Source organism: Podarcis liolepis (genome assembly GCF_965112155.1).
Source record: "Podarcis liolepis genome assembly, chromosome: 15".
Taxonomy (NCBI): domain Eukaryota; kingdom Metazoa; phylum Chordata; class Lepidosauria; order Squamata; family Lacertidae; genus Podarcis; species Podarcis liolepis.
Window position 1 is genome coordinate 7161216 of NC_139566.1, and position 25840 is coordinate 7187055.

The window sequence follows — 25840 nt, forward strand, 5'->3', positions numbered from 1 at the left end:
CTTCTCTGGAAGAAAGACAGGACTGACTCTCTGAATTTTTTTTACCTTTGGGAAAGAGTTTCTGGGCTTTTCAGAGTCACTGAAGATAATGGAGTTAGAATTGTGGACTTATTTTATTAAAAGGCATCAGCTGGTTAAAAATCAAGATTGAAAGAAGAGGACGATAATACCCATAGCTAATATTGGACTAAATCGGATTTAAAATAAAAATCAGTTTTATTTATATTGGACACTAAAAATTACTTTGGTGTGAAGGAATGTTAAGATTTGGATATATAATTGTTAAATTTTGTATCTGTGAGCAATGTGGGAGGAGGGGAGGGAAGAGGTTAGAAGTACAGTGGTACCTCGGGTTACAGACGTTTCAAGTTACAGACGCTTTAGGTTACAGACTCCGCTAACCCAGAAATAGTACCTCAGGTTAAGAACTTTGCTTCAGGATGAGAACAGAAATTGTGCGGTGGCAGCGGGAGGCCCCATTAGCTAAAGTACCTCAGGTTAAGAATAGTTTCAGGTTAAGAAAGGACCTCCAGAATGAATTAAGTTCTTAACCTGAGGTACCACTATACTGGTTTTCTCTACTGAATACAGTGGTACCTCGGGTTAAGTACTTAATTCGTTCCGGAGGTCCGTTCTTAACCTGAAACTGTTCTTAACCTGAAGCACCACTTTAGCTAATGGGGCCTCCTGCTGCTGCCGTGCCGCTGGAGCACGATTTCTGTTCTCATCCTAAAGCAAAGTCCTTAACCTGAAGCACTATTTCTGGGTTAGCGGAGTCTGTAACCTGAAGCGTATGTAACCTGAAGCGTATGTAACCCGAGGTACCACTGTATAGCAAAATGACTTTGACCAAGTACTGATAAAGTTAAAAATAACACTTTCCTTGGTGGAAAGGACTCTTTGCTTTGAAATTTAACCATGTAGAGGAAGCTGGGAAACAGGGAGAGAAACCCCCCCCCCAATACCAGATTAGAAATGGCAGAAGAAGGAAAATGTTGGTAATGCAGTTTCTCAAATTTGAAAAAAAACCCGATTTACTTTCAGAGGCAGTGGGACAATTTAAAGAGGGGAATGTAAAAACCACTAAGGTGGGAATAGTAGAGGAATGAGGTTCGAGGAAAATGCAAGGATAAGTAAGGGTGGTCCAAGATAAAACTGGCATCCCGTGTGAATAAATTTGGGAGGCTTTGACTGTGATGAAGATGAAACAGGAAGGGAGGGCAAATTGTATGAAAGGCTACTATATGTGGTGGTAGTGTAAAGTTATCAAAAAGGCCTGGGAAATGACATATAAAGACTTGAAGACAATGTTGAAAATGATTTTTTGTTAAAAAAAAACAGAAGCCATGATATTAAAAAAGGGAAATGTTTAATGCATATTTTTCAAGTGTTGTGTATAGACTTCCACATTAGTAAAACTTACAAAAATCACTTGTATTAAGATGAGTAAGGTTTTAACATTGGACTGTTAAGAATACAGTGGTATCTTGGGTTATGAACTTAATTCATTCCGGAAGTCCATTCTTAACCTGAAACCATTCTTAACCTGAGGTACCACTTTAGCTAATGGTGCCTCCCGCTGCTGCCATGCTGTCAGCGCACAATTTCCGTTCTCATCCTGGGGCAGAGTTCTCAACCCGAGGTACTACTTCTGGGGTGGCAGAGTTTGTAACCCGAAGTGTTTGTAACCTGAAGCGTTTGTAACCCAAGGTACCATTAATAAAACATTGATATTTTAATGTTGTATTTTAATCTTGTTCTTAAGTTGTATTCATTAAACTTGTTTTTATTATTGCTTGTTAGCCACCCTGAGCCAGGCCTGGGCTGGGGAGGGCGGGGTATAAAAATTTATTATTATTATTATTATTATTATTATTATTATTATTATTATTATTACCACTGTATAATGTTTAACAGACGTGCATGAATAAGCATATAACAATGGAACCAAGAGGGGAAGTGGAGGGAAGTCAATTGAGTTAAAATTTATGATATGTTTGTAGTGTGTGTTTTTCTTTTTTGTGTCATTATAAAATCAATAAATTGTATTTAAAAAACAACAGCAGAGTATCTGCACCACCATGGAGTCCTCTGCCATATCTTCTATTGCTCTTCTCTCAGAACAGCTGTCAACGTTTCCCTTTTTAAAAGAGAAATTCCCTTATTCTGAATAGGATTCCTTGCAAGAAAAGGGAAAAGTTGACAGCTATGTCTCTCAGGCCTTTGGCAGACTTCTGGCATCAAAGACAACAGAGGTATTAGAACAATTGGTTAAATCCTTTGAGACTAAAAAGACAGTGGTCAATTTTTTATAGATATTTGGTATCAGTAAATCAATTTGAAATAATAATAATAATAATAATAATAATAATAATAATAATAATAATAATAATTTATTTATACCCCGCCCTCCCCAGCCAAGGCCGGGCTCAGAGCGGCTTACAAGAAATAATAAAAACAAGATGAATGATTGCAACTTAAAAACAAAAATAAAATACAACATTAAAATAATGGAACATTAAAATATTAAAATGTAGCCTCATCGCAGGAGGAGAAGGAAAAGAAAAAAAGAAAGAGAGGGAGGGAGGGAATCAAATTGGCTCCAAGCCAAAGGCCAGGCGGAACAACTCTGTCTTACAGGTCCTGCGGAAAGAAATCAGATCCTGCAGGGCCCTGGTCTCATGAGACAGAGCGTTCCACCAGGTCGGAGACAGTGTTGAGAAGGCCCTGGCTCTGGTTGAAGCCAATCTAACTTCCTTAGGGCCTGGGACCACTAGGGTGTTGTTATTTATGGACCTTGAGGCTCTCCGTGGGGCATACCGGGAGAGGCGGTCCCGTAGGTATAAGGGTCCTACACCATGAAGGGCTTTAAAGGTCAAAACCAGCACCTTAAATCTGAGCCTGTACTCCACCGGGAGCCAGTGCAGCTTGAAAAGCACTGGGTGAATATGCTCCCATGGCAGAGACCCCGTGAGGAGCCTCGCTGCAGCATTCTGTACCCGCTGAAGTTTCTGGGACAGCTTCAAGGGCAGCCCCACGTAGAGCGAATTACAGTAGTCAAGCCTGGAGATGACCGGCGCATGGCCAGGTTGGGGAATTTACAGAATCTAAGAAATGAATGGAATGTTCATTAAATGTTTCTCAAATCCAAATTTGAAGATTTCCCCAATTGCTGAGCATACCATCTTAAAACAACAGTGATAGCTCTCTCTGAATTTCTTGGTTCTATGCCTTATCAATATTCTCTGTTGGTAAGTACCCCCATGATATCCCTTTCACCTCCTCCAATGTTCAAGGGTTCTGTTGGTCTCTAGATGGCAAGTTCTGGAAATACTTGCTGCACTGTTAACAGGATGGTGGATGCTTGAACCAGTCCAAGAGGATATGTGTTAGGTTCTTAAGGCTGTGACCCTGAACCGACTTACTTTTGAGTAAGTTGCATTGAACTGTATGGAAAGGAATTTATTTCTTGATAGACATGTATAGGATTGTGCTGCCACATAAAAGAATAACCAGAAAGCCAGTGCTATGATGCAGAAAAAGTTTTATTGGGAATTTCAAACAGTAAAAGTATTCAAGTGAATACTAAGCAAGACAACAAAGCAAAAAAGAACACATTCCAGTGAACAGCTTCTCCTTTAGAATTATTATTTTTTTTAGGCTGGAGGAAGAGTAGGGGGTTCTACATTTATAGAACGTTCTTTCCACCTTCCTTTACATTAAGTCCCAATTACACATATTTACACTCGCATGCTAATTTCATAGACATAGTGAATGGATCTTGTGCTTTTCTTCCCAATGCGAACTGGTGTGTTTCAAAGAGACGTAGGCAAATAAATACCATAGTAACTAGTAGGGAAAAGTGAGATAAAATTAAACTGAAAACAGATGCATGTTCTAGATGGGCCTGATTACAAGGGATACAGAACACTCTCCCAGCTCCCATTGGGACTGCCTAGGGAGTTTGGGTGCTCAGCATATCTAAAATCAGACCGAAATAGTCCACCACAGATCTCTTTTTCTTTCCTCCTTGTTGACAGACCGTGAGAGCTTAGCAGGGGGTGTAGCAGATGCTGCCTCTACGCCCCACAAACCCATAACGGCCACGGCCCCCCAAACCACCAGAGCTAGACCCCAGAAGACCTGCACCACCATAGAGCCCTCTGCCAAATCCGCCGCCAAATCCGCTGCCAAATCCGGATCCGTAACCTCCAGCAGCACATGGGGTGTTGCCTCCGACAGACACAGGCTCACAACTGGCAGAGAGGATGGGTCCGGGGATGGTCACGATGGAGGCAGGTGGCTGGATGACGACCTCTGATGGTGGGATCTGGTTGACGCATGAAGGCTGGACTCCAGAAAGAATACCAAGACTGGCAGATGGGACGCCGGATCCAACCAGGGCACCAGAGCCATAGCCATAGCCAGAACCATAGCCAAATCCACCGCCAAGGCCACCGCCAAATCCACCGCCAAGGCCACCGCCAAAACCACAGCCAAGGCCGCCTGATCCAAAACCAACGACTGGGGTGGAAGCACAAGATGGGACGGCGCAGGAAGGTCCACAGTTAGCCATGGTTGAGTCTGGAAAGACATAGGCAGGCACATATTATAGCCAAGAAACATTGCAATTCACAACAGCAATGAAAACTATGGGTTGCATCCAACTACCAATCTGAGTCGACATGTCTATTGATTAAATGGGTCTACATGGAAAAACATGGAATACATAGAGAAACATGGAATACAGCCCTATGTATTCTCAGTGGCACAGTATATCAAGAGAGGGATATACCAGACCATGTACTGAGCATCTTTATTTCCCCCCTGGTTAGATCTGAAGCTGGTGTTGCCAGTCTTTTGAGGCCAGTAGGGACATTTTATTCTTGACAATTGTTCCCATGGAGTAAGGGGAGAAGTGGCGTATCAGAAATTGACTACCATATCTGAAGAACCGGGAAAAGAGGCAGGGGCATAATTTCAGTTCAACAACACCTGTGGACTCAAGGTTGAAACACTGGTGCAGGGAGTTCAGAGCTAGATGATCTAACAGCCAATACCATGATGGTTATGCTCTGCCTCACTAGTTACAGGCATCATGCTTCTGAATACCATTTGCTGGAAACTTCAGAAGGGGAGAGTGCCATTGCATGTGGGTCTTACGGATGGGTTTTCAACAGGCCTCTGATTGGCCTGTGTGAGAAAAGGATGCTGAACAACAAGAGCCATTTGCCTGGTCCAACAGCAGCCCCCAATACTGCTATTTAGATGAGGATTCTGAAAGAAATCTCTACCCTCTCGCACACAGAATTACATCTCTATTTCCAAAGAGAGAAAAAATATTAAATCAGTTTTAAGTTTGTATCATAAGTAGACTCTCCAAGCATAGAGGGTAAAACATGCTGAGAATGTGGCATTCTAAATCCCCAGCTAACTGTTGAAAGGTGTTGGAAATTCAATAGAGCTAGATATGTGTGTGGAAGTCTAAGAGATATACTTCAAAGGAACTAGGTAGCACAAATACCCCATGGAGATTTAGTATAAATGTGCATTAGTATTTTAAATCTCTGAGTCTAGTCCTACATTGGCAGGTATAAGTACAGTGGTACCTCGGGTTAAGAACTTAATTCGTTCCGGAGGTCCATCTTAACCTGAAACTGTTCTTAACCTGAAGCACCACTTTAGGTAATGGGGCCTCCCGCTGCCGCCGCGCTGCCAGAGCACGATTTCTGTTCTTATCCTGAAGCAAAGTTCTTAACCCGAGGTACTATTTCTGGGTTAGTGGAGTCTGTAACCTGAAGCACCTGTAACCTGAAGTGTCTGTAACCTGAGGTACCACTGTAAATGGGAGTAAACTGGAGCTTCTTCCGAGATGAATCAGTGTAACTATTCTAAATGCTCTCCATAAAGAATCACAGAACTGTAGCTTTTTACACCATCAATTCCTATCTCCCTGGTTTGATGCAGGCAATCCAGACCTCCAGTGCAGGAGATATTGACTACCCAACTCTCTAGTCAATCGCTTCCTTCATCAAACCAATCGGTTTCTTTGGGGAAGGATTCTGGCTCTGTTTAAAGCATCTACTTTGTATGCAAAAGGTCCTAGTTCAACACCCAGCATCTTCAGGTAGGGGTGACAGGTACACCCAGTGTGGAACCCAGTGTAGACTAGTTGTGGGGAATCTTTTACCCTCCAAGGACTGCTGAACTACTACATCCATCATCCCTGGCCATTGGCCATGCTTGCTAAGGATGACGGGCGCTATGGTTCAGCAACCTCTGGAGGACCAAAGGTTTCCCACTCCTAGTGTAGACAATACTGAGACCAATCATCTGACTTGATATAAGACAGCTTCCTATGCTCCCTGCTTTCCTACAAACTGTGCTATGTCCAACCAAGATTGGCCTTCCTCCAGCTTTTACCCATTTGATCTATGCAAGGACTTGGACAAGCCAAGCTTACCTGTGTTGTTTTGATGAGTGGGAAGTTGAGAGATGATGAGAGGTGAAGCTGTTGGTGAACTGTGGAAGAAGGAGAGCTTTTATACCATCCTCACGGAGTCCCTAATGGTTAAGAAACGCCCCTTCACACTTAATGTCTCAATTATCCACGATCAAAATCTGCTGCTTCCATCATAGTCTAAAATTGCTTTAATAAGCCAAACGTTGTCAGGATGCCAACTCTGTAATCAGCTTATTACACAACATGTTCATTTTTTCCTTCCATGTCTTCCCTCCGGGAATTGTTCACTGTATTCCGTTGGCTTGGGAAGGAATCTCGTTGGGGGAAAAAGTGGGCCTTATTTCCTTTTCGTTCTGTTTTTAAATATACAGCATTTTTAAACAAATAAAAATGCAAAGAAACAGCAACTACAACAGAGCCCAGGGACAGTCCCGGATTTACAAAAGCTCACTCGGTTTCTGATTTGGTCCCAGAATGTCCCACTTTTCCCTAGGATTTCCCTATTTTCATTTGATAAAAGTTGAAGGGTATGGAGTTATGCAACCCCTGAGCCTAAGAGATAAGTAATTATACAACCTTTAGAAGACACCCAAAAGCAACCCTGTATAGGAACATTTTAAAATGTCTAATTTTTATTATGTTTTTATATATGTTGGAAGCCGCTCAGAGTGGCTGGGGCAACCGAGAATCTCTAGCCATTTTGGAAATACAATTACAGAAAAGGGTGTGCAGGTCCCCTCAAAGCAATTTCTTTGACATCAGACATGAGCGTGGTGGGGACCTTGTATATTTTTCTGGAAGCTGCAGTTATTCAACTTTTCAAAGTCACAATTTCAAGAGTTCCCTTGTTTGTTAAAGAGTTGATTGTTAAAGCACCCTGGAAATTGTAATTCTGTGCTGGGAATAGGGGTCCCCTAACAACTTTTTGCCCCCTTAACAAACTGCAGTTACGTACCATTCTTTGGGGACTTTAAATATCCATAACTATTTAAAGCAGCCTAATGATGCTTCACCTATATAGATGAGATGGGCCTATATCTTTTTTTAAAAAAAAATGCAGACTGATTCAGATGAATTGAACTTAAGATGGGGGATATGAGAAACGGAGAGAGATTGAAATTCCAGTGTTCCCAGGATTCATTGGGGGAAGCCATGGTGATTGTGCTAATGGATATTGTCAGTGGCTCCCAGGGCCGGATTTAGGTTTGATGAGGCCCTAAGTTGCTGAAGGTAATGGGGCCCTTTATATGTCCAGCTGTCCTTTGTCAACAACAAATTGTCACTGTTTTTTGTGTTGAATATATGCTATACAGTAATTTATGGACCTAATAGGTATCAAAAGCCATTTGCACGTAACAAAATATGTATTTTATCAAAGTAACTGTTGAACTGAAATACTCTTAAGAAGAAGTATATTAATAGTGAAATACAATAATAATAAGAATATTAATAATGAAATAATTATTAAGCTCTAACTTAAAATGATTTTTTTATTCATAACAAACTTAATAATGCAAACACATTGGCATTTGGCAATAACAAAAGTTGCTTTAGAAACACAGTTTACAAAGACCCATAATCTAATCTCTAGAAACTTGCTATAACATGAAATAATAATAGGTGTAAATATATGATGCAAACTACGAACAATTATAAATATCATTATTAATATGAAATTAAGTGTTATAACCTGTACAATGCAATTGTAGTTAATACAATGCATTTTTTATAACATCAATATCACCATAGTAGTCCACACTGTTCATTGGGACAGCAGACCTTATTTGGTGTTTTTTTTTTCTTATATTTTGGAAATGTACATCCAGGTTTTCTCCTTTAATTTTTTTGGGGGGGCCCCCAAGAGAGTGGGGCCCTAAGCTATAGCTTGTTTAGCTTATACGTAAATCCAGCATTGGTGATGCCTGATCAGCTGAATAGTGTGAACCTAACAGGGCAATTCCGGAGTCAGCAATCTTAACAGGAGAAAAACCCACAAGCAACCTTGTGGCTAGAAGATCATCTCCCTGCTTTGATGCCTTCCGCTGGAGTCAAGTGTCAGGTGTTGGCTGTTTGGGTTTCCTGCTAGAGGATTCTTGTTGGCTTTCCAAAATTGCCGACAAGATCAGAAGAAACCAACAAAGCAAGTTAAGTGCCATGACCCCATGCAATCCTGCATTCCAGCATTAATTGAGCCACTTTGCCCTGCTTGTAATTATTTGCCCATAAAGAAAATTGTAGTGTGTGCTTGTTAAAATGCTCAGTTTATTTAATTCAAATTGTCTGAATGTTTTTTCCCAGGGTTTAATGCAAGACAAGCTTAAAGTTTGCACAGGTTTGACTTAATCGTTCCTCCTTGACTTTTCTTAGCAAAGATTTCAAATTTGTGAGTTACACAATTCTCAAGATTATACTTCCTACAAGGAGCAAACAAAAATTACACAGAAAGGGGTCTCTTGTGTATGCAATCCAATGTAAACAAGCAGAGCTCACACAGCTTTGCCACTGGTCTTCGCAGCCTGTAGTCTACGGGCAGAGAAGGACTGGTGTCAAAACTCTGTAGAACATCTCCCCTCCTGCTGAGTGAGAGGGGAGAGGCATTCTGCCACCCTGCTTTGCTGCCAGGCAGGGAGGGGAGATCTCTCTCACATACATCTGGTGGTGTGACGCATCTTTCCATTGGCAAGCAATCTCAGCTAGAGCATCCATGACAGATGGCCATCCAACTTCTGCTTAAAAACCTCCAAGGAAGGAGAGTCCACAGTCTCCCAAGGAAGACAACTCCACTGTCAAACAACTCCTACTGTCAGAAATTTCTTCCTGATGTTTAGTCAAACTCTTTCTTGTAACTTCAATCCATTGGTTTGAGTCCTACCCCCCAGAGCAGGAGAAAACAAGCTTGCTCCCTCTTCCATGTGACAGCCCTGGAGATATTTGAAGATGGCTATCATATCTCCTCTCAGTCGCCTCTTTTCCAGACTAAACATACCCAGTTCCTTTAACCGTTCCTCATAAGGCTTGGTTTCCAGACCCTCTGTCATCTTGGTCACCCTCCTCTGCACACATTCCAGCTTGTCAACATGTATCTTAAATAGTGGCACCCAGAACTGGACATAGTATTCCAAGTGTGGTCTGACCAAGGCGGAATAGAGTGATAATATTACTTCCCTTGATCAGGACACTATATTTCTGTTGATGCAGCCTAATCCCGGATTCCAACCCTACTATCCAGTATAAAGATTTAATTCTCTTTCTGCTGGTAGTCGCACATTTAGCGATAGCGTATCACTGGAAATCCCGGGTGGAGCTACCTCTTGAGACATGGTTCAATAATATTTGGGATATAGCTAGTTCAGAATGACTGCTGGGCTTAGAAGAGTTGCAAATGGTGTTATAAAGGGAAATACCTTTGGTGAAACCTGGTCTCCCCTTTTTTTATTTGTAAAGGAAAAAGTAAGTAAAGCTCTTCCATCAGCCTCACAAACCTGTCTGTGGAGAACCTATATGGACTGCCAACATTTTAAGATCATGTAAAATAACACCATAAACTTAATGCTATGTTCTTTTCTTTCCAGTGACTGTATTGTATAATATATATATATATATATATATTAAAAAAGAACTAAGTCCCTCTGAATTCAATGGGATTTTCTCTCTGGTATGTTCTTGATCATTCTCAAAGTTCCTGTTGTTGTTGTTTCTTTTCCCCCCTGACAGGGACTCAAGAGCCAGTGTGGTGTATTGGTTAAGAGTGGTGCACTCGTAATCTGGTGAGCTGGGTTCGATTCCCCGCTTCTCCACATGCAGCTGCTGAGTTACCTTGGGCCAGTCACACTTCTTTGAAGTCTCTCAGCCCCACTCACCTCACAGAGTGTTTGTTGTGGAGGAGGAAGGGAAAGGAGATTGTGAGCTGCTTTGAGACTCCTTCAGGTAGTGATAAAGCAGGATATCAAATCCAAATCCAAACTCTCTTCAAGGCAGCTCACAGCTACAATTTTATTCTGTTCCGTTTATCTGTTGAAGGTGTTTCACATGATTCCTTCACTCACACATTTTTTCTTTTCAACAATCTTGAGAGGTAGATTTGGCAGAGAGGTTGTAATTGGCTCAAGGTGGCAGGTGTATATGACACATATCTGGGTGGGAGATCAAACATGGGAGAAGCTTCCTGGTGTAGAATAGAACGTACCAATGTTCATCTGAGAAATGTTGGAGGGTATGCCATGGGGCTATATGGGTTTTTGGTCTGAGCTAGCAGGCCTTTTATTACATTTGTGAAGAGAATGCTGGGGTTGGAGAACCATAATGATGTAAAAGAGGCCAGCTGGATGAGTTGTAGCTTAGTGTTACCTTGGGTAAACTATTTCTTCCAGGCTACTCTCTCCTGACTTGAGAGAGGGGGGGGAGAGAGACTCTGTCATTAACTTGATGCTGCCTTGACAGCTAAGTGATAAAGATCAAGTCAACAGAGCATCATTTTGTCCCTTGTCTCTTCTCTCTCTCTTTCACACATGCACACACACACAAACACATCAAGACAAGCTGCTGATGCACCGATTTGGGGAAATTAACATTAATCATTTTACATTTTGGGCAGGACAGGTTTCTTACCAGTATAATTAGAGTGCTCATTCCCTTAATCGGGGTTCTGATCTCTCAAAATTAGTTTGACAGAAACAAGCAAATTAAACAGCAGGTATGTCACCAAGTTTAAGCTCCAGGGCACCCCCAAACACGTGGATTGTCTGGGTTCGATTTTGTTTTGCTGAGAGTGAGAAAAGGAAATGAACGAAGAGGCAAGATATTTCGTGTGTGGGCTTTGCCCCTCAGTAGATGTGCCCCCTCAAGATCTCCCACCCACACAATGCAAATTGGGTTTGTTTTGTTTTGTTTTATATTATTTATATTTTTAAAATGAGTCCCTTTTATGGATGGCACAGATCACAATCAAAGGGAAGCCTATCTAAATTACATTGCTGAAACAATAAGCAAAGCATACTCCGAAATTTGCACTTCTCTGAATTTTGCAGTGCTGTTGTAAAATTGTGTATATTGTATGTAAGTTCAGAGCAATGCTGATGAATTTTCCTGAAGGCGCTTTTTTAAATGATGATGATGATGATGATGATGTTAATTAATAAATACCACCACCACCACCACCACCACCACCACCACTACTACTACTACTACTAATAATAATAATAATAATAATTTCACAACTTTATATACAAATGTGGATAATGGAACTTAACACTGGATAAAGGAGAGACTGAAATAGATAGCTTCACTTATCCCTAGAACCAATGAAGACTTACCAAGGGTAGACCCAGTGAAATTGATTGATTACTCTGATGGCCCTGAGTACCTTGTCCACTTATGTCAGTATGTCTACTATGATTAAGACTTATTTGAATAAAAACCAATAATCTCCCTTCCATCATACATCTCTGTTGCTGCCACATAATACCCGTTCCACAGCTGTGAGGATTCTGGGATGTTGCCAAGAATCCTTGATTGTCCCCTATGTTCCATCAATGCTGATACATTGTCAAAATGGATGCTCTTTCTGACTTCCGTTATAGCTCACTGATCGAGTCCGTGCTTTGCATGGAGAAGGTCCCAGGTTCAATCCTTAGAATGCCCAGGTAGGGCTGGGAATTGTCACCTGTCTGAAACCTTGGAGATGCCTGTCAATGTAATCAGCACTAAGCTATATGGACCTCAGTGTTCTGTCTTGGTAGAAAGCACCTTTCTACATTGGGAGCCAAGCTATATTCCTCTGTGTCTAGAAAATGTATTGCTGATATCTTCAAAATGGTATCCAATGGGCATTATATCTGAATGAACTTCAATACCACTGGCTATTATATCTGAATGAACTTCAGCAAGGATATCAAGAGGTATCCATGTCTTTAATGGCACATGCCAAATACTCTAAGGCAAACATAAAGCATAGAGCTGGAGAGAAGCCAGACTATTTCAATGATTTCAATTATACTTTTGTATGTTTTATTTGCATGTGTGTCATTGGGTCTTTACTCTCCTCCTGCCACAAATACCAGTCTGGGTAGGCCAGCCAAGCAAGGGGCCCTTAGGCAGACTGTTCCCACAGTCTCAAAGAAAAATGTTTATAGAATAATAGCGGTACCTCGGGTTACATACGCTTCAGGTTACAGACTCCGCTAACCCAGAAATGGTGCTTCAGGTTAAGAACTTTGCTTCAGGATGAGAACAGAAATTGTGTTCCGGCAGCGCGGTGGCAGCAGCAGGCCCCATTTGCTAAAGTGGTGCTTCAGGTTAAAAACAGTTTCAGGTTAAGAACGGACCTCTGGAACGAATTAAGCACGTAACCAGAGGTACCACTGCCTTAGATCAAGTGCTCCCTTAGGTTCTAGTCAGGCCATTGGTTCTAGTCAGGCCATTGGTTCTATCTCAGTATTGTCTATGCCACGTGGCAGTGCTGCTTCAGGGTTCTGTATGGTGATTTCTCTCAGCCCTACCTGGAAAAGTTAGGGGTTGGATCTGAGAGCTTCTGCATTCAAAGGATGTACTTGGCATTGGTGCTGGAAGGTGGCACCAAATAGGGAGAGTTCTGAGAGCCAGATAGAGAGGTTGAGATGGCTACATTTGCCCCTGAGCCTGAGATTTCCCTACCCTTGGTCTACACTGACCGGAAGCAACTATCCAGGGTTTCAGCATGGACATTCCCATCCCTACCCGTAGATGCCAGGGATTGAACCTGGCAACCTTCTGAATGCAGAACAGGTGCTCTGCCACTAAACTATGACACCTGGAATGGTGGGACACCAATGTTGATTGATGAAGATACATAATCATTTCATAGCATTCCCCAGGAGGATCAGGTGATGGGGGGGGGGGAGGAAAAAAAGTACCAGAAATGCCCACAAGCCATTCTGGAAGGGAAGAAAAAACACTGACACGTTGTTAATTATTTCCCTTGCATGCTGTGAGTAATAGCATCAACGAGATCTCATGATGCATAAAAAGAAATTTGTTTGCCGCTGATTAAAGCCTCTGAGCGTCATGGGGCGTTTCCTAACTGGCACTGCTTCTGGAAAAATGGTATAAAAGCTCATGCCATCCCAGGTTCTCTCTACAGCTTCACCTGACAAACCTTCTCATTCATCTCCAGCTCCTCCAAGAGACAGGTAAGTCATCCGTAAGGGAAGGGCTGTAGCTCTGGGACAGAGCATCTGCTGTGCTGGCAGAAGGTTCCCAGATGAATGCCTGGCATCTCCAAGCAGGGATGGGAATGCCACCCTTTCTGAAACCTCAGTGAGGGCTATAGCTCAATGGTAGATCATCTGGAGCAGGGACATCATCTTAGGTTCCATTCCTACCCTAGACTATTGTAGGGGATGTGCCAATGATATACTGAGGCCAGTTAATACAACTTAATGAAGCTTTTGCATAGTGTATAGCTCCATTCTTTGCTGTGTTTTCGCCACTATCCTCACTGAACGCCTCAATAAATAGTCTAAACCTTGTATATGTTGCAAGCTTTAAGAAGAGCCTGTTGGATCAGGCCCATCTAGTTCAGCATCCTCCTGTTCTCACACAGGCCAATCAGATGCCTGTTGAAAGCCCATCCGTAAGACCCACATGCAATGGCACTCTTCCCCTTCTGAAGTTTCCAGCAGCTGGTACTCAGAAGCATGCTGCTTGTAACTGGTGAGGCAGAGCATAACCATCATGGTATTGGTCGTTAGATCATCTAGCTCCGAACTCCCTGCACCAGTGTTTCAACCTTGAGTCCACAGGTGTTGCTGAACTAAAATTACGTCCCTGCCTCTTTTCCCGGTTCTTGAAATACGGCAGTCAATTTCTGATAGGCCACTTCTACCATCCCTCCATTAGAACTATTGTCAAGAATAAAATGTAGCTGCTGGCCTCAAAAGACTGGCAACAACAGCTTCAGATCTACCCAGGAGGAAAATAAAGATGCTCAGTACATAGTCTGGTATATCCCTTTCTTCATATACTGTGCCACTGAGAATACATAGGGCTGTATTCCATGTTTCTCCATGTATTCCATGTTTTTCCATGTAGACCCATTTAATCAATAGACATGTCGACTCAGATTGGTAGTTGGATGCAACCCATAGTTTTCATTGCTGTTGTGAATTACAATGTTTCTTGGCTATAATATGTGCCTGCCTATGTCTTTCCAGACTCAACCATGGCTAACTGTGGACCTTCCTGTGCCGTCCCATCTTGTGCTTCCACCCCAGTCGTTGGTTTTGGATCAGCCGGTGGTCTTGGCGGTGGCCTTGGTGGTGGATTTGGCGGTGGATTGGGCTATGGTTCTGGCTATGGCTATGGCTCCGGTGCCCTGGTTGGATCCGGCGTCCCATCTGCCAGTCTTGGTATTCTTTCTGGAGTCCAGCCTTCATGCGTCAACCAGATCCCACCAGCAGAGGTCGTCATCCAGCCACCTGCCTCCATCGTGACCATCCCCGGACCCATCCTCTCTGCCAGTTGTGAGCCTGTGTCTGTAGGAGGATATGCTCCATGCTCTTCCCCCGGTGGTTATGGATCCGGATTTGGCAGCGGATTTGGCGGCGGATTTGGCAGAGGGCTCTATGGTGGTGCAGGTCTCCTTGGGTCTAGCTCTGGTGGTTTGGGGGGCCGTGGCCGTTATGGGTTTGTGGGGCGTAGAGGCAGCATCTGCTATACCCCCTGCTAAGCTCTCATGGTCTGTCAACAAGGAGGAAAGAAAAAGAGATCTGTGGTGGACTATTTTGGTCTGATTTTAGATATGCTGAGCACCCAAACTCTCTAGGCAATCCTAATGGGAGCTGGGAGAGTGTTCTGTATCCCTTGTAATCAGGCCTATCTAGAACATGCAGCTGTTTCAAGTTTAATTTTATCTCACTTTCTCCTGCTTGTTACTATATTTATTTGCCTACATCTCTTTGAAACACACCAATTCGCATTGGGGAGAAAAGCACAAGATCCATTCACTATGTCTATGAAATTAGCATGCAAGTGTAAATATGTGTAATTGGGACTTAATGTAAAGGAAGGTGGAAAGAATGTTCTATAAATGTAGAACCCTCTACTCTATCTCCAACCTGAAAAAATAAGTCTAAAGGAGAAGCTGTTCACTGGAATATGTTCTTTTTTGCTTTATTGTCTTCCAGTATGCTTAGTATTCACTTGAATACTTTTACTGTTTGAAATTCCCAATAAAACTTTTTCTGCATCATAGCACTGGCTTTCTGGTTTTCCTTTTATGTGGCAGCACAATCCTATATCCGTCTACCAAGAAATAAGTTCCTTTCAATACAGTTCAATGCAACTTACTCAAAAGTAAGTCGGTTCAGGGTCACAGCCTTAAGAACATAACACATATCCTCTTGGACTGGTTCAAGCACCCACCATCCTGTTAACAGTGCAGCAAGTATTTCCAGAACTTGCCACCTAGATATCATCAGAACCCTTGAATGTTGGAGGAGGTGTAGGAGATATCACGGGGTTACTTACCAACAGAGGATATTGATAAGGCATAGAACCAAGAAATCCAGAGAGAAGCATCACTGTTGTTTTAAGATGGTCTGCTCAGCAATAGGGGGAAATTTCAAATTTGGATTTGAGGGACATTTAATGAACATTCCATTCATTTCTTAGATTCTGTAGAACAAATTGATTTACTGATACCAAATATCAATAAAAATTGACCACTGGTTTTTTTAGTCTCAAAGGATTTAACCAATTGTTCTAGTACCTCTGGTGTCTTAGATGCTGGGAAGTCTGCCAAAGGCCTGAGAGAAGAGGAATGTTCTTGCCTGGCACTTAAAGATATGTAATGAAGGCATCTATTGAACCTCCTTGGGGAGAGCAGTCCAAAAACAGAGAACCACAAAAGAAAATGACCATTTTCTTGTTGCTGTCCTTCAGACGTCTCATGGAGGAGGTACCTGAAGAAGGGTCTCAGATGGTGATCACAGGGACTGGGTCAGTTCATATGGGCAGCGCTGGTCCTTGAGATATTGCAGTCCTGAGCCATTTAAGGCTTTATTGGGTCAGGAAACTAATTAGCAGCCAGTGGAGTCAGGCTAGGGTTGGTGTTATATGCTCAAACTGTCCTGCCCCAGTGAGCAACCCAGCCACCAAATTCTGCACCAGCTGATGTTTCTGAACTGTTTTCAGAGGCAGCTTCACATACAATGCATTGCAGTGATCTAACCTAGTGGTAGAGGCAACAGAGGTTAGGCCAATCATGGCCAAACTAGGTTCTCCAGCTCTTTGGGACTACAATTCCCATCATCCCTGACCACTGTTCCTATTAGCTAGTAGTAGTAATAGTAATAATAATAATAATAATAATAATAATAATAATAATAATAATTTATTTATACCCCGCCCATCTGGCTGGGTTTCTCCAGCCACTCTGGGCTACTTCCAACAGAATATTAAAATACAACACTCTGTTAAACATTATTTGTAGTCCCAAAACAGCTGGAGGGCCAAGTCTGGCCATCACTGGGTTAGGCTATCCCTGTTCAGATAGGAGCACAGCTGGCTCACCAGCCAAATCTGATGGAAGGGACTCCATGCCACCGAGGCCAACTGAACCTCAAGTGACAGCAGTGGAACCAGAAGGACACCCCAAGCTACATGTCTCTTCCTTCAGGGGCTATGTAACCCCATCAAGAGCAGGCCACCTCCCATCTATCCAGTCTATGGAGCACCCACTAACTGTACCTCAGTCTTATCTGGACTGAGCTTCAGTTTGTTGGCTCTCATCCAGTCCATTACCAAGGAAGAAAACTGCCCAGCACATCCACGGACAAGCCTTGAGATATAAAAGAGAAGTAGAGCTGTGTGCCATCAGCATATTGCTGATGACCAGGGCTGTTTTAAGCATATTCGGCACTGTGATGCAAAGCTCCCTCTGTGCCCCGCCCCCGTTCCCCGGAGTTGTCAACCTTTTTTCAGGGAGGATGGCACTGCAGGAGGTGGGCAGCGGCTGGAGGGCGGCTCCTCCAGTGGGGAAGAGGCGGAGGCTGGACTTGGCGCCTTCCGGCTCAGCTGGCCACTTCATGCCACGGTGGACATGGCAGGCAGAAGCTCTGGCTGCAGCGCTGCTTCAGCACAGCATGGCGGAGGCAGGAGAGGGCGGAGAGCTGATGCTGGGAGGCGCCACGTCCAGACTCCACCTCTTCCCTGGCGACCTCCAGAACATGGCGCCCTGGCACCCCTCACCACTAGCCTCTATGGGTAAGATGACACTGCTGTCGATATACACCAAAACTCCAGATAACCCCACTCAGCAGTTTCATGTGGATGTTAAACAGCATGAGGGATAAAATCAAATTCTTCATGGGTCTCACAGAGCCAAAGAGCACTCCCCAAGCATCACCTACTGGAGGTCCAAGTTGGACCGGAACCACTGCAGAACAGTGCCACGCACACTTAACTTAGGCTGGATCTAGACACATCAAAGAAGCGTTTCCGTGAAACGCGTTGCAAACTTTGCATGAGAAATTGGGTTGGCAGAAACAGGACTCCCCAGCGCCATCTGGTGTCACAGTGTTAGAGTGCATAAACAACGCATATAAAGCGTTTTTTTCTTTGCCAGTGTAGCTGAGTCCCTTAGACAAGCATTTTTCAGAACAGCAGCTTTCATGACACATGAAGGAAGATAATGACACGATAAAATTCAAAACAGTAACTACTATTAATTACACAGCTGTATAGAAAATGCATCTAGAAGACAAAATGTATTGAGGAGCTAGTGATGTGACACGGAGCCCTTCCTGCCTCTGTTCCTTCCCCCTCCCTCGCTCTTGTTAAGTATTTTGATGGTGTGAGAACAGTCTTTAATGTCCTGAGAACATTGGGAGGAGGTGAAGCCCTGCCCCCCAGCTGCCTTAATAAGTTGTGGAGGATAATGCTGGGCCCCTTCTTTGATGTTGGACATTGTTTTGAGGAAGTTAGGCAATGGGAGGTGGTGGCTATCTATAAAATTGGATGGTTGGGGCAGAGTTTTTTTGAAGCTCATGCATGGACTGATTGGCCGCAGACCCGTGCAAACTGAGGCTACCTGGAGGAGTCACTTCGCCCCTTCTTGAGGGCTTCCAAGTGGCAGATTGAAGTTCTTGCTTGCTGTTTTAGGATAAAATCTTTTAATCTTCTCACTCACTTGTGTGAATTTGCATTGCTTCTGAATCTCATTTTAAAAGAACCACCTTCCCTTTGGCAAGATAACAGCCTTTCAAAATCCTATTAAAACTATTTAGCTTAATTAATTCAACAACATTTATGAACTTGATCCAGGGATACCAGCTTTTTACAACCTGGTAATTACATCTCCAATGCCCCTCTGCTACCCGCTTGCCTGGATTGCACCTCCCTGGATTACCCCACTGCCTCCCTTGGGGTGATTCCACTCACTTTGGGAGTTATTGCTTTAGCATTGCAAGTTAGTAATTCCAACACTTGGAACAAAGAGATGGGATGTTTGTGCTTGGCTTGCTAGGGATGCAACTTTAGAATATATGAAAGTGTACTGCAGCCTGTGTGAGAACTGGTCAAGCCTGGAACCACCTACCCAACCTCCATCTTACTTGCCTGAGGCTGCAGTCCTAACCCTGCTTACCTGTCAGTAAGCCCCATTGAATTCAATAGGACTTAGATTGATTTGGTTAGGGCTTTGCTGTAATTGAGATCAAGGCTGACCCTGATCTTAGACAAAGGATGTGAAAGCTGAGGTCCTCCAGCTATTGAATAACTACATATAGTACCCACCAGTCCCAGCAAGTATGACTGTTGGTCTGGGGCTGATGAGAGCTGTGGTTCCAATGACATCTCGTTGGCTTCAGGTACCTGCCTTAGACAAAAACAGTTACACCCAAAGGAGGCTGTTACAGAGGTATATCTGTACCATTATCCTTCAGGTCAAATTGGTTTATGGGCAGAAGAGGTGAGGCCTTTTCTATGATTCTCCCAAATGATGAAATACAATTTCCATTGTAATGAGAATTGTCTCAGCAGTGCATATTTTTTAAAATAAAGCAGGTTTTAATTGGTATTATTTTGAGTTACCTTTTCATAGAATTGTAGAGTTGGAAGAGACCCCTATGGTCATCTAGTGCAACCCCCTGCAATTTAGGAATCTCAGCTAAAGCATCCATGACAGATGGCCAACCAACGTCTGCTTCAAAACCTCCAAGGAAGGAGAGTCCACAACCTCCTGTGTGAGACTGTTTCACAGTCAAACAGCTCCTACTGTCAGAAAGTACTTCCTGATGTTTAGTTGGAATCTCCTTTATTTTAACTTGAAGCCATTGTTTGAAGTCCTACCCTCAAGAGCAAGAGAAAAACAAGTTTGTTCCCTCTTCCATGTAAAAACCCTTGAGATATTTGAAGAGGGTTGTCATATCTCATTCTCCTCTTTTCCAATAGTAGATAGGTAGCCGTGTTGGTCTGCCATAGTCAAAATAAAAAAAAATTCCTTCCAGTAGCACCTTAAAGACCAACTAAGTTAGTTCTTGGTATGAGCTTTCGTGTGCATGCACACTTCTTCAGATACACTGAAACAGAAGTTGCCAGATCCTTCTATATAGTGAGAAGGTGGCGAGGGGTGTTACTCAGAAGGGTGGTGGGAATGGGAGATTGGCAGATAGCTGAGATGAGCCTGTTGACGACTCTTAACGACTGTAATAGGTCTTACAGGAAAAGGCAAGGGGTGAGAAGGTGAGAAATGGTTTAGTCATGTATAATGAGATAAGAATCCAATGTCTCTGTTCAGACCAGGTCTCTCCATGGTTTTAAGTTTGGTAATGAGTTGTAATTCAGCAGCTTCTCTTTCCAGTCTATTTCTGAAATTCCTTTGTAGTAAAACAGCTACTTTGAGATCTTGTATAGAATGTCCTGGGAGATTGAAATGTTCTCCTACTGGTTTCTCTGTTTTGTGATTCTTGATGTCATATTTATGTCCGTTTATTCTTTGGCGTAAGGTTTGGCCTGTTTGTCCAATATAGAGAGCTGAAGGACACTGTTGGCATTTGATGGCATACACAATGTTAGACGATGAGCAATTAAATAGTCCCGAGATGGTATGTGTGATGTTGTTGGGGCCAGTAATGGTGTTGTCCGGGTGTATGTGGCAGCAAAGTTGGCATCTGGGTTTATTGCAGGCTCTGGTGCCAGTGTCTGTGTTAAGTCTGGTTGTAGTATTATTGTGGGTTAGGAGTTGTTTAAGATTGGGTGGCTGTCTGTAGGCAATGAAAGGTCTTCCTCCCAGAGCTTGAGAAAAAGAACTGTCATTGTCCAGGAGAGGTTGTAGATCTCTGATGATGCGTTGTACTGTTTTAACTTGGGAGCTGTATGTGATGACTAGAGGTGTTCTGTTATTTTCTTTTTTGGGTCTGTCTTGCAGCAAGTTCTCTCTGGGTATCAGTCTGGCTCTGTTGATCTGTTGTCTAACTTCATCTGCTGGGTATTTTAGTTCTGAGAAGGTTTGCTGTAGATCTCTTAGGTGAGAGTCTCTGTCTGTAGAATTGGAACAGATGCGGCTGTAACGTAGTGCCTGGCTATATAAATGGACTGTTTGGTATGTTTGGGATGGTAGCTAGAGGCATGTAGATATGTTTGTCGGTCAGTTGGTTTGCGGTATAAGGTGGTGTCTATGCGCCCATCCTGTATTTTTATAGTAGTGTCCAAAAAATGTATTTCTTGCATAGATTGATTCATTGTAAGGTTGATTGTGGGGTGAAAATCATTAAATTTCTGGTGAAAGGTGTCCAGGGTCTGTTGACCATGTGTCCAGATGATAAAAATATCGTCAATGTATTGCAGGTACAAGAGAGGTTTGAGTGGGTAGGAGTTCAGGAAACGTTGTTCTAAATCTGCCATGAAGATGTTGGCATACTGTGGGGCCATGCGGGTGCCCATTGCTGTGCCGCTGATCTGAAGGAACAGGTCATCACCGAATTTGAAGTTGTTGTGGGTAAGGACAAATTGGCAGAGTTTGGTGGCAAGGTCCGCTGTGGTTTTATCTGAAATGGTGTTCCTTATAGCCTGTAAACCATCGTTGTGTGGGATGTTGGTATACAGAGATTCCACATCCATAGTAGCTAGTATAGTATTGTTGGGAAGATTATTTAAAGATTGTATTTTCCTCAGAAAATCTGTGGTGTCACGTACATAGCTGGGAGCACTGATGGCATATGGTTTCAGAACAGAGTCCATATAACCGGAGACACCCACTGTAACAGTGCCAATACCTGAAATGATGGGGCGTCCTGGATTTCCTGGTTTGTGTATTTTAGGTAGAAGATAGAAAGTTCCTGGTCGAGGTTCTGTTGGTGTGTTGGTGAGGATCTGTTCTTGGATGTGTGGGGGTAGCTCCTTAACAATCTTGTTTAGTTCTTTCTTGTATTCTTGTGTGGGGTCTGAGTCCAATTTTGTGTAAAAGGCGGTATTGGAAAGTTGTCTGTGAGCCTTCTGAATGTAGTCAGTTTTGTTCATGATGACGACAGCTCCGCCTTTGTCTGCTTCTTTAATTATAATGTCTGGGTTGTTTCTGAGATTATCTATGGCTCTCCTTTCAGCATGGTTTAGATTTTGTTGTAAGCGATGGTGTTTTCTGGTCACATCTGTTTGGATTCTGTGGCGGAAGCAGTCAATGTACAAGTCCAGTGTGGTATTGCGTCCATCAGGAGGGGTCCATGTGGAGTCCCTTTTTGTGTAACACTTTTTCGGTGGTAGTTGGTGGTCAGTGTTCTGTTGGGAGGGTGGTTGTTGTTCTCCAGTGGGTTGAGAGGTGTTGTGAAGTTGTTGTTTGTTCTGATTTGTCTTGTTGTTGTGTGTGTTGAGAATACTCCTTCAGGCGTAAACGGCGGAAAAATGCTTCCAAGTCCCCGTAGAACTGAATCATGTGTGGGGATTTGGCAGGGCAGAATGACAGTCCACGTGAAAGGACTGATTCCTCGGCTGGGCTGAGTGCTTGTTGTGAGAGATTGACAATATTGTTGATCTTGTTTTGATTAGTAGCCTGTAGGTTGGAAAGGTTGGAGAGTTTCTTGTTTTTCTGTTTTTTCAGTAGCTCCAGTTGAGAGTGGTAAATGTTTTGTTTTTCCTTTTGGAACTCTTGCCAAGCTTGGTGGTTCCTTATAAATATTCTCTGTTGGTAAGTAACCCCGTGATATCTCCTGCACCTCCTCCAACATTCAAGGGTTCTGATGATATCTAGGTGGCAAGTTCTGGAAATACTTGCTGCACTGTAAACAGGATGGTGGATGCTTGAACCAGTCCAAGAGGATATGTGTTGTGTTCTTAAGGCTGTGACCCTGAACCGACTTAATTTTTGAGTAAGTTGCATTGAACTGTATTGAAAGGAACTTATTTCTTGATAAACATGTATGGCATTGTGCTGCCACATAAAAGGAAAACCAGAAAGCCAGTGCTATGATGCAGAAAAAGTTTTATTGGGAATTTCAAACAGTAAAAGTATTCAAGTGAATACTAAGCATACTGGAAGACAATAAAGCATAAAAGAACACATTCCAGTGAACAGCTTCTCCTTTAGACTTATTTTTTCAGGCTGGAGGTAGAGTAGAGGGCTCTACATTTATAGAACATTTTCTTTCCACCTTCCTTTACATTAAGTCCCAATTACACATATTTACACTTGCATGCTAATTTCAAAGACATAGTGAATGGATCTTGTGCTTTTCTTCCCAATGCGAATTGGTGTGTTTCAAAGAGACGTGGGCAAATAGATACCATAGTAACTAGTAGGGAAAAGTGAGATAAAATTAAACTGAAAACAGCTGCATGTTCTAGATGGGTCTGATTACAAGGGATGCAGAACACTCTCCCAGCTCCCATTGGGATTGCCTAGGGAGTTTGGGTGCTCAGCATATCTAAAATCAGACCAAAATAGTCCACCACAGATCTCTTTTTCTTTCCTCCTTGTTGACAGACCGTGAGAGCTTAGCAGGGGGTATAGCAGATGCTGCCTCTACGCCCCACAAACCCATAACGGCCACGGCCCCCCAAAGCACCAGAGCTAGACCCCAGAAGACCTGCACCACCATAGAGCCCTCTGCCAAATCCACTGCCAAATCCGAATCCATAACCACCAGCAGCACATGGGGTGTTGCCTCCGACAGACACAGGCTCACAACTGGCAGAGAGGATGGGTCCTGGGATGGTCACGATGACAGGAGGTGGCTGGACCACAACTTCTGCTGGTGGGATCTGGTTGACGCATGATGGGGCAACTCCTGCCAGGACTCCAAGGTTGCTTGCTCTTTCAGCACCTCCATAACCATAGCCAAGACCTCCGTAGCCATAGCCGAGACCTCCATATCCATTGCCAAGACCTCCATACCCATAGCCAAGACCTCCTGCTGATCCAAACCCAACAGTGGGAGTGGAAGCACAGGATGGGACAGCGCAGGATGGACCACAGTCAGCCATTGTTGTGTAGAGGTGAGTCTGAAACCAAGAAGACCATGGGACAAAATGAACATGTGGAATGCTACTTCAATAGGGAACAGAGGGGACATTTAAATCAGCTGCCTTTGACAGTTATTATGCTATGCCCTAATGCTTGGGTTCTTTATTGTCTTCTATTTCTTTCACCACAGCCCTTCTCTTCATTGTGGGTCCCAAATCCAAATACTGGCAGCTCCAGGAATGTCTGAGAATGTCCTCTATCTGAAACTCTGGAGAATAGTTTCCAGTCAGTGAGCACAATACTGAACTAGGAGGTCTAATGGTCTGTCTTGGTAAAAAGCAACTCTCTAAGTTTCTATTTAAACCAGACCTTTAGCTGGAACAATGAATGCAGGAATCTTTTTTTCTTTCCTAGAGGAAGGGCCATTACTCACTTATGTTTTGCATTCGATCCCTGGAATCTGCAGGTTGGGCTGGGAAAGAATCTCTCATCTGAAACCCTGGAGAGCCTCAGTTGGTCAGAAGAGACAATACTGAACTAGATGGATGAATTGTAAGGCAGCTTCCTATATAATTACTTTCTTCATCTGCCAAATCTTCCATGAAGAACAAATGTATATTAGCCTATGCAATTAATACTCCCTTATGCTGTGTTTTTTTTATCTTCCTGATTGAATTTTTGCTAAGGTTACATTGCTGGGGAAATCTGAAAAAACATTCCGTGAAATGCTGTCTTGTGTTTCAAGCCCAATGCATGGAGAGTCATTAATGCTAAATTTGTACTTTACAATGAGGAAAACTGGATTTGCACAACTTGTGATAGAATAAGACTCTCTCAACAGGAAAACAAAAATGTCTAGTTTTGAAAGAATGCTATAAGATGTAATAATAATAATAATAATAATAATAATAATATATTTATACCCCGCCCATCTGGCTGAGTTTCCCCAGCCACTCTGGACAGCATTAAATATTAAAAACTTCCCTAAACAGGGCTGCCTTCAGATGTCTTTTAAAAATAAGATAGCTGCTTATTTCCTTGACATCTGATGGGAGGACATTCCACAGGGCAGGCACCACTACCGAGAAGGCCTTCTGTCTGGTTCCCTGTAACCCCACTTCTCGCAATGAGGGAACCGCCAGAAGGCCCTGGGCGCTGGATCTCAGTGTCTGGGCTGAACAATGGGGGTGGAGAGGGCTACGGTGAATTGTTAGAGCCTCTTCTTTGCATGCAGAAGGTCCTGACTTCACTCCCCAGCATCTCCAGGTAAGGTTTGGAAGAAAAACCTTCCTTGAAGCCCTGGAGAACTGCAGCCAGTCAAACATTACAGTGCTGGATGGATGAACACTCTGGTCTTGGTGTAAGGCAACTTCCTAAAACGTTTGTGTTCAGAAGAAATACATAGAAAATAAGTCAGCCAACAAAATGGTGGGTGGAGGATTTCTGATGGAATAGCAACATAAAGGTAAAGGGACCCCTGACCCTTAGGTCCAGTCGTGACTGACTCTGGGGTTGCGGCGCTCATCTCGCTTTACTGGCCAAGGGAGCCGGCGTACAGTTTCTGGGTCATGTGGCCAGCATGACTAAGCCGCTTCTAGAGAATCAGAGCAGCGCACGGAAATGCAGTTTACCTTCCCGCAGAGCAGTACCTATTTATCTACTTGCACTTTGACGTGCTTTTGAACTGCTACGTTGGCAGGAACAGCGACCGAGCAATGGGAGCTCACACCGTCGCAGGGATTCGAACCGCCGACCTTCTGATCGGCATTCCTAGGCTCTGTGGTTTAACCCATAGTGCCACCCGCATCCAGCTGAACCCTCTAAGCAGTGCAAAAAAAAAAAAGCACGTAAAGACAAGATCTCAACATACATGCACACATTTGACTTACCAAAGTCTCTGAGGAGTACAAATGGAGAGAAGGAGATCAAGTCAAGGAAAGCTGTTG

General features: G+C 43.3%; 2 long non-coding RNA genes across 2 annotated transcripts; one reads left to right on the forward strand and one right to left on the reverse strand.

The window, feature by feature from the left end:
- Nucleotides 1–13500: 13500 nt before the first annotated feature.
- Nucleotides 13501–15691, forward strand: LOC310694351. The gene is made up of 2 exons (XR_014519611.1): nt 13501–13629; nt 14653–15691. It is a non-coding gene; the product is annotated as an uncharacterized lncRNA (long non-coding RNA).
- A 7205-nt stretch (nt 15692–22896) lies between these two features.
- LOC310694348 lies at nt 22897–25840 on the reverse strand. Its single transcript, XR_014519608.1, has 2 exons — nt 25784–25840; nt 22897–23932 (listed from the first exon to the last, which is right to left on the reverse strand). It is a non-coding gene; the product is annotated as an uncharacterized lncRNA (long non-coding RNA).